Source organism: Ovis aries, chromosome 12, assembly GCF_016772045.2.
Source record: "Ovis aries strain OAR_USU_Benz2616 breed Rambouillet chromosome 12, ARS-UI_Ramb_v3.0, whole genome shotgun sequence".
NCBI lineage: Eukaryota > Metazoa > Chordata > Mammalia > Artiodactyla > Bovidae > Ovis > Ovis aries.
The window spans coordinates 76919093-76932179 of NC_056065.1; the positions used below are offsets into that span (position 1 = coordinate 76919093).

At 46.0% G+C, this 13087-nt stretch overlaps 1 long non-coding RNA gene across 1 annotated transcript; it reads left to right on the forward strand.

Moving 5' to 3' along the window:
* Positions 1-4715: 4715 nt before the first annotated feature.
* On the forward strand, positions 4716-6980 carry LOC121816065 (uncharacterized). The gene is made up of 2 exons (XR_006055531.2): positions 4716-6095; positions 6681-6980. It is a non-coding gene; the product is annotated as an uncharacterized LOC121816065 (long non-coding RNA).
* Positions 6981-13087: the final 6107 nt, after the last annotated feature.

Consider the following 13087-nt stretch of genomic DNA (forward strand, 5'->3'; position numbering starts at 1 on the left):
TTGACACGGCCCTTCTGCTTCACCGTCCTCTCTTCAAGGGAGATCAGAGACGGTGTTTTCCAGATTTGAACATCACTGCATTAGGACCTCAAACACAGACCAGTCCAAACCATTTGTTCTCCCAGTTACAAAATCGATAGATCAGTTAAGTAATTTGTAGAAATCACTTAACTAGTTAATAGCAGAAATAAGACTAGATTGTATTAATAGATCTTTGATGTTTTTAGTTGAAGACTCTATCCGCTACATCACTGTTAGGGAATTTTTCTGATCCTTACTTCAGAAAGAGTTTGCTCAGGAGGATGAACGAAGCAAACCAGAAAGACAGACACTAATAATTGCGTCGTTACAATTTTCTGCTTTTGCATGAGCTACCCTGAGTACATCAGCGTGAACAGCAGTGATTATGTTTTAATCCACTAAAGAAGAGGGTAAGAAAGTTATTCTTGTTCTGCTTGTTGCATGTTGCTAGGTTTTAAGAATTTATTGTTTATATTACTTGGAGGATAATTACTTTACAATATTGTGAAGGCTTCTGCCATATATGTTGCTAGTTTTTGAGATATTTAAATTAACCACTCTGTAAGCGGGATCCACCTGCAGTCACGGTGAACGTCCAATAAATACGGCTGAAGATGTTAAAAATTAAGGATAAGTTTCATCATCGTAATAAACAGGATGAGGAAAAGTATACACTATATTACAATGTAGTTTGAGCTTAATTCATTTCATAATCATGTATACCGATATGAAAACACAGTGTGTGCAATCCATTTGTAAGATATACCATGAGATAAGAAAGCTAACAGGCAGGTCTGTGGAAATGGGAAATGTGCCGATCTGCCTTTATGACAATGCTTTAAGTGAGTAAACAGAGACTCATTGAAAACGTAACAGTCATTTTGACTTGCTTTTCTCATGGTCTGGCCTGCCTACAGCACATGAATAATTCTTTCCTAACGTACAAAGGAAACGCAGTGCTGAAGGGCGTTATTTATTTAGAATTTCTAATTCTTTGAAGTACAAACCACAAACCCAAATGCTATCCTAAGTGGAAAAGAAAAAGAAATATGGGTTTAAGTACAAGGCGAAAACAGTTCCATGCTTTTGCATGTTTCCTGAGAAAGTCAATTTCATGTCTGGGTACTGTGTGTATAGAATGTTTCTGGTTAACAGGAACAGATTAAATAGGACGGGATTAAAGACAAAATGACTATGTGCTTTCTTACACTTTTGTGTTTTAAGAGGATATAACACTCATTGTAAAGAACCAAGCAAAATTAACACATACAAAGAAGAGGATAATGTCACCCGACAATCCGGCACTCAAAGATAATCCTCGTTCACCTCTTGGCAAACGGTCATCTGTCTATGATGTATGTGCACACAAACACACACACAGAGATCTTCACATCAGTGGAATCTTGCAAAGTGTGATTTCCAGAACCTACTTTTATATTCATCAATAAAATGCACCCCTTTTATAGGAAGATGGGTAAGTTCACCCCTGAACGTGTGCGTCTTTTAAACTTTTTATTTTGTACTGGAGCACAGACGATGAACAGCGCTGTGACAGTTTCAGATGCGCAGCAGAGGGGCTCAGCCATGCATGCAGACCATCCATTCTCTCTCCAAGCTCCCCTCCCACCCAGGCTTCCATCTAACACGGAATAACATGGAGCAGAGTTCCCTGTGCCCATGAATGTGTATTTGTAGCATCCTTTTCCAACTCAGCTTCAGTTGTACATGCTTTCAACGTAGTAGCAAAATAATCAGTTCAGTTCAGTTCAGTTGCTCAGTTCGTGTCCGACTCTTTGTGACCCCATGAATCGCAGCACGCCAGGCCTCCCTGCTCATCACCATCTCCCGGAGTTCACTCAGACTCACATCCATCGAGTCCGTGATGCCATCCAGCATGCCATGCCCAGTTCTAACTGTTGCTTCCTGACCTGCATACAGATTTCTCATCCTCGGTCATCCCCTTCTCCTCCTGCCCCCAATCCCTCCCAGCATCAGAGTCTTTTCCAGTGAGTCAACTCTTCGCATGAGGTGGCCAGAGTACTGGAGTTTCAGCTTTAGCATCAGTCCTTCCAAAGAACACCCAGGGCTGATCTCCTTCAGAATGGACTGGTTGGATCTCCTTGCAGTCCAAGGGACTCTCAAGTCTTCTCCAACACCACAGTTCAAAAGCATCAATTCTTCGGCGCTCAGCCTTCTTCACAGTCCAACTCTCACATCCATACATGACCACAGGAAAAAACATAGCCTTGACTAGACGGACCTTAGTTGGCAAGGTAATGTCTCTGCTTTTGAATATACTATCTAGGTTGGTCACAACTTTTCTTCCAAGGAGTAAGCGTCTTTTAATTTCATGGCTTCAGTCACCATCTGCATTGATTTTGGAGTCCAAAAAACTAAAGTCTGACACTGTTTCCACTGTTTCCCCATCTATTTCCCATGAAGTGATGGGACCGGATGCCATGATCTTCGTTTTCTGAATGTTGAGATTTAAGCCAACTTTTTCACTCTCCTCTTTCACTTTCATCAAGAGGCTCTTTAGCTCCTCTTCACTTTCTGCCATAAGGGTGGTGTCATCTGCATATCTGAGGTTATTGATATTTCTCCCGGCAATCTTGATTCCAGCTTGTGTTTCTTCCAGCCCAGTGTTTCTCATGATGTACTCTGCATAGAAGTTAAATAAGCAGGGTGACAATAGACAGCCTTGACGTACACCTTTTCCTATTTGGAATCAGTCTGTTGTTCCATGTCCAGTTCTAACTGTTGCTTCCTGACCTGCATACAGATTTCTCAAGAGGCAGGTTAGATGTAATATGATACGGAATGAAGATATTTTAGATGGTGAGTATCAAAGAGCTATGACTAGATACTGTTAACTGGAAGGAAAATTTGCATGTTTGCTACATATATTCTTTTTCAAGTTTGTATTATCCAAATTAAATAAAATACTTACATGGCGATCACTCGCATACTATACCTAGACCCATCAAGTTTTAAAATTCGGGTGTATTTTCTTTGTCTGTTATCTATCAATCTCTCAATTTAATCTCTTTGATGTTTTATTCGGAAGCATTATAAAAACAACATGACACTTTGCTATTAAAGACTTCAGCCAGGGTGTATGAAAATTATTAGCATTCTCCTGCACTCACATTTGTATCATCAGGTACCACTACCACATACCTAGCAAAATGACCATACAATCCTGAATATCGTTTAATATTGAGAACTGACTTTTTCTAAAAGTCAATTTTCAAAAGCTAGTAGCAAAAAAAAAAAAAGCCCTTTTAATTGCAAATGGAGAGACAACTGTTTGGAAAAAAAAATTCTCATTTAATTACAAATGGACAGACAACTGTGTATCGGTTGGCACCTTCTCCTTTGCATTCAGTTTGTTGTGGACATCTAGTATCTACAGTGTGCCAATGTTTGTGAGCTTCAGCTGTTTCTACCATTGGTACAGAAGCCCAGCCTGTTTGTGGGAGTCACCTCTTTATTCAGAACCCCAAGATTCATGTACATCCTTTAAAGCACTACCCCAGACCATAAGGCAGAGCATCGCTGTATTCAAACACAGTACAATATGGACCTGGTTCCTGTATTTCAAAAACACGAAAGTCAATGTAAACGTCCTTGAAGAAAAGCTGGCTTATTCATTTGGATCTTATTCATTGGAAACTGTGGGCATCAGGAGAATAAGCCCTACAGAATGAACTGGGTTCCTTCAGCAGTCTTTAATCAGTTGATTAGGATTAGAATATATACTCTCCTTCATCATATGCTTTAGACAGTAAGTCATCTCGCCACTGGCATTGACCTGTTCAATCTCCCAGCCCCTTCTTTCTTTGCGGGCCATCACTTTTCATGGAGGGGACACTGGGCGCCATGGTAACAGGTGAACGGCTCTCTCCTCCCTTGCACTTTTTCTAGGCTAGCAGACTTTTCAGTCCACTCGAGGAGCCCTCAAAGCATAGCTTCTTATGTAAATGAGGAAGGATCCCTTCCAGAGGTAGGCTGTGTGTGTCAGCTAAGGGCAGGGACGGGTGTGAGCCCCAGGGTGTGTCAGGGGGCTCCCTGGGGGGTCTGCCCAGCCCGCTCCCCTCCACGCGCCACTGGAGCGCACCCCCAGGTGGGCAGGGCCAGCAGCCCGCCCGCTCCTCCGGGTCCAGGCAGCCAGAGAGGCCGGCTTCGGGCGGCCCTGTGGACAGGGAACCCGCTCTTCATCGCAGGGCAGGTGCTCCCAGGGCCTGGAGGGGCTGCTCCAAGGAGCTCTGAGCTGTCGGTGGGCAAGGCCCCCTGCAGGGAGACCCAGGGCCACCTTCCCATTGTTCACGGCCCCCGGGCCTCCGCTTCTGTCTGCTTCTAACTCAGCCTCCGCTTCTGTCTGCTTCTAACTCAGCGGCAAAATCGTCACGGCTCTGTGGCCCCAGTGTTCACAGAACATGCTTTGCAGCTGCACCGCAGCGGAGGCGGGGAGGGGAGGGGAGAAGGGAGGGGGAGGGGGAGGGGAGAAGGGAGGGGGAGGGGAGAAGGGAGGGGGAGGGGAGAAGGGAGGGGGAGGGGAAGGGGAGGGGAGGGTAGGGGAGGAGAGGGGGAAGGGGAGGGGAGGAGGGAAGGGGGAAGGGAGGGGGAGGGGGGAAGGGAGGGGGGGGGGGAGGGGAAGCAGGGAGCAGGGCAGACTGAGCTCACTTCCGCCCACATCAGAGGCAGCAAGGAGGCTGTGGGGAGCTGCACTTGAGCCCTCCTTTAGCTGTTTCTCATCTTCTAGACCAAAATGCCACTTCCTACGCCATGTGCTGCGGGGGCCACGTGGACGCGGTGCGGAGAGACCTGCCCTGCAAGTGCTCAGGCTGTGGGGAGCCGCCCTTGCTCACCCGGCCTTCCCAGGGACCTTCTGCAGCGAACATACTCAGACCCTCCATCGGTGGTCCGGGGATGTCATGGCCCTGGACATGTTCCACGGGCTTGGAGGAAGAAACAGTAAAGGAAAGACCAAGAAATAAGAGAAAGAAGAGAGAGAGAGAGAGAGAGAGAGAGAGAGAGCGAGCGAGAGAGAGAGCATAAATCAGCCAAAGGCTTGTTAGGGAGGCGATGACATAAAGAACATAAAAAGCAAACAATAAAAAAGGGAAGTTACCAAACTGTACATTCTTGAGGGAAAATGGAAATGAGTTGGTAGCAGAGAGGAAGAAAAAAGGAAGCATGTATAAGACAAAACAGAAGCTGGGATTGAGGCCAACGGGGAGAGGATTTCAGTTACCCACATGTGCCCGATGGCCTGCTCGTCTGGTCTGTATAAGCCTGGGAGCGGCCTGGGAATATTCCATGTCACCCCCTCCTGTTGACAGCCTCTGATGCATTGAGGAAGCATCCTGAGAAGCTTTGGCTGTTGGTTCCCACCCTCAGCCTGGTGGCCTTGTCTTGGTCCAGGCTCTCATCCTGGTGACATGAGGCTTGTCCCCCAGCCTAAGTATTGACAGACCAGTTTACCAAAAGGAAATGTTAGAAGGCTCTGAGGATCTTTCACTGCCCACGGGCTGAACTCCAAACCACTGGTGTCATATCCAGGACCCTTTATTACCTGAGGAGGTAACTGAACTTCAAACCCCTCCCCTGCACACAGTGGCTCTGTGACCTGGAAATCTCTGCAGGTCTTCAAACAAGAAGTTTTGCTGAGAACTGGGGACAGGGTGAGTGTTCCTACTGCCGCTCCCCCGCCCAGCTCCCTCTCTGCTCAGGGCACCTTCTGCCGTCAACTCAGGCACGGTTATCACTTCCTCCTTCAGGCCACCGTCTTGTTCCCCTGTACTCATACTCCATTTGAATTTTTTGTTATTTTGTCTGTTTTTACTACTAGACGGTGAGCTGCTGCTGGCGGTGGACTTTGTGCCTACCTGTTTTTGTGGTGTTATGGCCTGTCACTGACGCCTGGAATATCCTTGATGTAATTCTGAAAGTGTTGCTCAAAGGGTAGATAAATGAATATTCCACTGCCAGAAAGGCTTTTCCCATGTTGTGTCTCAGGGCACCTTCTCTTGCAACTGTCAAAAAAATTGGACTTTAATTAAGGCAAAGAGGTAATCTGGGGTCTAACATAAGATAGAAGGAACACTCAGGAATGCTGTTTGGCTTTGCTGGGTCTTCATATTGCACTGGCTTCTCCTGTGGAGCACGGCTCTCGGGCGCGTGGGCTCAACAGTGGCGGTGTCTGGGCTCTAGGGCACAGGCTCGGTACTTGGGGCACTTGGGCTTAGTTGCTCTATGGCATGTGAGATCTTCCCGGCTCCGGGGTCGAACCCATGTCTCCTGCATTGGCAGGCGGACTCTTTACCCCTGAGCCACCAGGGAAGCCCCTGCATAGCTTTCAGTGTGCTGTTTAAATGGAAACTGCTTGTTTTGATAATAGAGTTGTATCTACAGCACCAAGAAAACTGCTTACTTTGATCAATACAATCAAAATTGTTGACTCATAGGGCCCAAAGGAAAGGAGTATCTGTGAAGGACAGGCTAGTGAGATGCTCTCCAAGTTTTCAGAAATATTCAATATCACTTTTCATTGCTGTCTTTGTTATGAGTCATCCTGGTTATCTACTGCTGCTTAAGCAATGATTCCCAAAATTAGGGCTTAAAATGATTTATTATTATCATATCTCATGCTCTAGGAACCAAGAATTTGGCAAGAGCACAGCCAGATGACTCATCTTGCCCGGATAACTGGGGCCTCATCTGGGATAACACACACGTCAAGGACTGGAGCAGTTGAGGGATGGGTTTGCATCTTTTTCTCTCCAGTGCAATCTTGCAGCCTGTTGTATCATGAACTAAGGATGCCCATGAGCCAAGCAAAGTTTTAAAATGTATCAATGTTTTTAAAAAAATCTGAAGAAGAATAAAGCTCCATGAAGTCTCAAAGTTATATGAGATTCAAATTTGTAGCCATAAATAAAGCTTCGTTCACACGGCAACACACACTTGTTTAAATGTTATCCACTCTGTGCAACTGTATATCCTGAAAAACAGTAACCACTGCGCCCTTTATGGAAAAATCTGCTGCCCTTTATGGTGAATGACCTCCGCACGTGGCTAACATGGGCTCAAGGCTTCAAGCGTGAGCGTTCAAGAGACAGGGCGTGGAAGCTGCTATTTTCCCAAAGTATGTCCTCTTGTTCAAATCTTGCTAAGGATAGTGTGGCCTCCTTCATTTCTCTCACTTGACCTATAGCCTGTTCCCCAAAGAGGAGATTTTTGGAAGGTAGAGGACATTTGTTGAATTATTTTTCCCTAAGTCAATAAACATGTGGGCAATTGCACTCCAGTTGTTAAATTGATGACATCTCTGTGCCTTGATATCAAGCTTGAGGGGGAAAAGCTCGTTCCATCTTACTTCATCTTCAGTTTGGAAATGAGGATCCAATGGAGAAGCGGAGACTTTAGAATTCTGATTGCTCTCGGTGTTCCGACCCCCTTCTAATAAACTTGAGAGCTTTGTGTTTCTGGTCTTGCCATGGGGCATGTTCACGATTCACCCCATTGTTCCCAACAAGGGTAACTGACTCCTCTCTAATGGAGAAGTCGCTGACGATTACATAAGTCCCCTCGACTCCTGCTGCATGCCAAATCACAGCGAGATGGGGTTGGGGTTTTATTACCTGGTCGCCCTTCCGTGTGTTCAGAGTGGAGGATGGAGTCTCACTGTGGTTCTAGAAAGTGCGAAGGTGCCTTCCTTGGGCGGCTTTCCCAAAACACAGTACTTCTCCCCAAAGAAACAAAGGTCAAAACCCCACAACTGTCTGTCCATCTGAGCCAACTGGTTACATATGAAAGCGAAGTCCATTGACAGAAACACAAGTGCCCCCGGCAGGCCTGGTGGCAGATTCCTTCAGATTAGTCATTCTCAAACTCTTGAACCGGGTCATTAAATTGTCAAGTAAGAGATAAGGAAAGACGTGCTTGCAGATTTTTGAAACTCATGTTTACACAGTTACAGCTTATTTTGGAAACTGGACTAAAATCTCATTTGTAAAAAGTTAGCATTTTCATTTTTGCCCTTCTTGCCGCTACTGTGTGCGTGAGTTGCTCAGTCCTGTCAACTCTTTGTGACCCCATGGACTGTAGCCCGCCAGGCTCCTCTGTCTGTGGGATTCTTCAGGCAAGGATACTGGAGTGGGTTGCCAGATCCAGGGGATCTTCCCAACCCAGGAATCGAACCCGAGTCTCCCACAGGCAGATTCTTTACCATCTGAGCCACTAGGGAAACCCTTGCAACTATTAAGGTTCACGAAAAACTACATTAAACATTTCCCAAATGGCGTGATGATGGATTTAAGCCTCTAAATTAGAGCTAAAAGCAATTTGTTATTATCCTATCACATTATCTACGGAAGCTAATATGTGACAGATAATATTATGGGTAGAAAATGATGGAGTATTGCCCTTAAGTAAAAAATAAAAGAGTGGTTAACTGAGAGCAAGCAAGTGGGAAGCTCACGAATAGAAACAAGTTCTCTGACCTCGGGATCAATGTAGATCCCGGGCTGTGTTCTCCAAGGAACTGTCGTTTCATACACAGGACGTGGTGCCAGACGCTCAACATGCATTTCATTTAGTTCATGCCCCAATTCAGTCAAGTAGTGTCGACCATTCTATACCGAGAAAGCTGTGCTAAGAAAGAGCACCCTTACGTGCAGAGAGCAAAGTAGCTTTCATGCAAAGTTCTCCAAACTTGGTGGCAGCTATTACGTTTTTAGGAAAGAAAGCTTACTCCAAAGTGCAAGCTGTCAATATATTATGCTGTGTCTCTACCAAAATTATATATGTTAAGGTTTCCTCACATGGGAAAAATAAACGCACATCTCCCACTTACTCATGTAATCCTCTTCTTGTTCGTGCATACCACCACACTCTCCTTCACTGACATGAACTGCGCACTTTCCAGAAGACAGGCACTAGGCTTCTCTGGAGGGCCAGTGGCCAGATTCTGCACTTCCAATGCAGGAGATGTGGGTTCAATCCCTGCTTGGGGATCTAGGGTCCCTCATGCCGTGCGGTGAGGCCAGGAAAAAAAGAATAGGTGCTGTGCCTGGCACCAGTGATTCAGCGGTGGGCAAGGTGAGCAGACCACCGCCCTTATGGAGTTTACATCCAAGTGGGGAACGTGGATGAAAGTCTAGGAAATAAGTGGACAAACTGAAATATCCCAATTACTGAAAGACATTACAAAGGGAAAGATGGAGGGCTGAGCTAGAGGAGAGAAGCAGAGTTGGGGTCTTCTTTAGGGAGGATGGTTTGGGAAGGCTGTTCTGATGGTCAAGCCATGATGTGGAAAGCAGGAGTGTAGTGGTCTATGAACGAGATGGGAAAGACGTTCCAGACGTGAGGCAGAATGAGAGAAGAGAGTTTATTAGAGTGGGAGACGCTGTTAGAACAGCAGCAGGCTCAAGGGAGAGCCGAGCCCTTTAGCAGGCTAGTAGCCAGTTCTTAAACAGCCTCAAGACACAGAAGAATTGATGTTTTTGAACTGTGTTGGTGTTGGAGAAGACTCATGAGAGTCCCTTGGACTACAGGGAGATCAAACCAGTCAACCCCAAAGGAAATCAGTCCTGAATATTCATTGGAAGGACTCATGCTGAAGCTGAAGCTCCAATACTTTGGCCACCTGATGCGAAGAACTGACTCATTGGAAAAGACCCTGATGCTGGGAAAGATTGAGGCAGGAGGAGAAGGGGACGATGATGAGATGGCTGGATGGCATCACCAGCTTGATGGATATGAGTCTGAGCAAGCTCCAGGAGTTGGAGATGGACAGGGAGGCCTGGCGTGCTGCAGTCCATGGGGTTGCAAAGAGTCGGACACGACTGAGCAACTGAACTGACTGACTGACCGAGAAGATGCAGAAAATTCCTGTTGGAAGGGTGGCATTAGGTGATTGATTGGGATGTCATAGGGTGGATAATAGGTGGATATTTTACCCGATATGGGGTCAGAAAACTGACCGGTTTAGATCCTGAGGCTCATAGAAACAGTCGCTATGGGACTTGGTCAGTTCCAGAGATTTTTTTTTTTTTGTCCTCTGACCTTGGTTCAGGGTTCCAGAAGAAAGATTTGGTGATCGGAAGTAGGAGGGAAGGAGTGTAGTTTAAGTTAACCGCACACGTCATGGCCAACATAAGGGAGAACAAACCCAGAAGCGTGGAACAAACAGTCAGCGGGATTAAGTGTGAGACCCAGGCTGGAGTTTACAGGACTTTCGGGGCTCTCCTAAGGGGTTTGGATTTTATTTGAATTGCAAACAGGACCTTTAAGCAGATTGTATGCAAGTTCCTATCATGGGCTTATTTACATTTTAGGAGATTCTCTTGCTGCCATTGTGGAGGATGGCTTTGAGCAGGGCAAGAGTGGAACCCGAGAGCCGGGTTAGGAGACCTTGCTGGTTCTCCAGGAGATAACTGGTGTCATACCGACATGGCAATGATGCCAATGGGAGGAAGGTCATGAAAGGGATGCACAGTTTAGACCCAGGATTGAGAAAACTTACTTCTGGACTGGACTTGGCCATTTGAGATGAGCATGGACAGTGAGGCTGATCTCCAGGTTCCTGGCCTGAGTAGCTGGGTAGGTTGTGGTGCCCTTCACTGGGGCAGGGCTGTACACGGGGCAGGAGGGTGGGATGTGGGGGGAGCATAGAGAGTTCAGGGTCCACGCGTTGTCGGTGGAGCACAATCCTGTCACATTAGGCAATAGGAAAGGGGCACAGAGGTAAAGTCTGGGCCTCGGGTAGAAAATACCGATGAAGATTTGAATCAGTGGAGGTCCATGGCTTTTTAGTTCACAGGAGTCAATCAGATTGTCTTGGGAGGAAGTGTGGCGGAGGAGCAGGGCCTGCAATGTTTAGAAGGTGGGTAGAAGAGATTGGACATCAAACCCCGAAAAACTGCGTTATATACGCGTTTGCACTGTTTATTACTTCTGAGAGACACGAAGGTAAGTTTGATTGGAAACGTTTCCTGATTCTGAGATTTTTCCATTTGAGTCTCATAGAATTATGTGAACTTGCAAATAAAATCCTTTAGCGTAGAATTTTGGAAGATTGGGTGGGGTTCAAGTGCTTACACTCAGGACTTGGGTTCAAATTTAAGTTCTGTCTCTTACAGTGTTAATAAGCTGGGGGAAGTTTCTTTACTGATCTGAGCCTGAGAATGTGGTGACATATACTGCCTGCCTCATACTGGTGCTCTGACCCTGTGAGAAAATTCGTGGTAATGTGAGAGCAGCTTTTGATGACTATATTACAACCGCTACTACTGCTGTTCCTGCTCTCAGTACTGCTTGAGAAAACGTAACTAATGAAAGATGACTCTCCCCTCTTGGCTCTTTAAACATAATCTTGTTCCGTAAAATTGTCCAGGTTCATGGTATTTTCCCATTTTCACTCCAGTTCATTCCCTACCATGCTGCCTGTCTTATCTTGCTTAATTTACAATGTTTTTTTTTTTTTTTTCTGTGAAAATTTTACTGCCTTTCATAATAAAGTGAAGGTCACTCAGTTGTGTCCAACTGTTTGGGATCGATGGACTGTAGCCTGCCAGGCTCCTCTGTCCATGGAATTCTCTAAGGCAAGAATACTAAAGTGGGTTACCATTCCCTTCTTCAGGGGATCTTCCCAGCCCAGGGATCAAACCCAGGTATCCCACATTGTAGGCGGATTCTTTACCATCTGAGCCACCAGGGAAATCCAAGAATACTAGAGTGGGTTGCCTATACCTTCTCTAGGGGATCTTCCCGACCCTGGAATCAGTCCAGGGTCTCCTGCATTACAGGCAGATTCTTTATCAGCTGAGCCACCAGGGAAGCCCCCTACATAGTAAATACATCCTCAATTCATGAAAAAAGAAATAAAGTGTTGAGGTTATCTGACAGGTGATAAGGGGTCACAAATGCTATGCTTCTCCTATAAGACAAGAAACATTTTTTTAAAAAATTAATTTTATATTGGAGTATAGTGGCTCTACAGTGGTGTGTTAGATTCTGCTGTACTGCAGAGTGAATCAGCTAGAAGCACACATAGATCACCTAGTTTTCGAATTTCCTTCCTTTTCAGGACATCACGGAGCACTGAGTGGAGCCCCCTGCGCTGTATGGTAGGTTCTCCTTAGTTATCTAATAAATTACTTTCTACAGATGATATACCTTTGGCAGCCACAAAACCCAATGCTTGATAATCATCTGAAGAAAATAAAGATAATCCCTAAGATCTAAGCATGTCCTGAAAATCTGAAAAGTCTTACATTCATAAAAAAAGCAAACGCACACGCGTGTGCACACGTGCACGTCTGTTCACGCTTACGTCACACGGCATCTTATGGTACAGTTACTGGGCACTTGCCACTCTCCTCCCTGGCTTGAGCTCCTGTTTAGCTTGAAAGTGTGTTAGTTGCTCAGTCATGTCTGACCCTTTGCAACCCCAGGAACTGCAGCCCACCGGGCTCCTCTGTCCATGGGATTTTCCAGGCAAGAATACTAGAGTGGCTTGCCATTCCCTTCTCCAGGGGACCTTCCTGACCCAGGGATTGACCCTGGGTCTCCTGCATTGCTGGAAGCTTCTTTACCATCTGAGCTGCCAGGGAAGCCCCAACTCCTATAGGGTGTGGATAAGATCTACTCACTTTTATTTGCACTGCACTCGACACAGAGCAGTATTTTTTATTTTCCAACATTCTCTTGTGTCTACTTCCAAGTTCTCCTGGACATTTTTTTCCCCTAAGGTGGAGAAGGCAATGGCACCCCACTCCAGTACTCTTGCCTGGAAAATCCCATGGGTAGAGGAGCCTGGTGGGCTGCAGTCCATGGGGTCGCTAAGAGTCTGACACAGCTGAGCGACTTCACTTTCACTTTTCACATTCATGTATTGGAAAAGGAGGTGGCAACCCACTCCAGTGTTCTTGCCTGGAGAATCCCAGGGACGGTGGAGCCTGGTGGGCTGCCATTTCTGAGGTCGCACAGAGTCGGACACGACTGAAGCGACTTAGCAGCAGCAAACCTAAGGTATTTTTGGAAAAACTCTAGCTGTCCT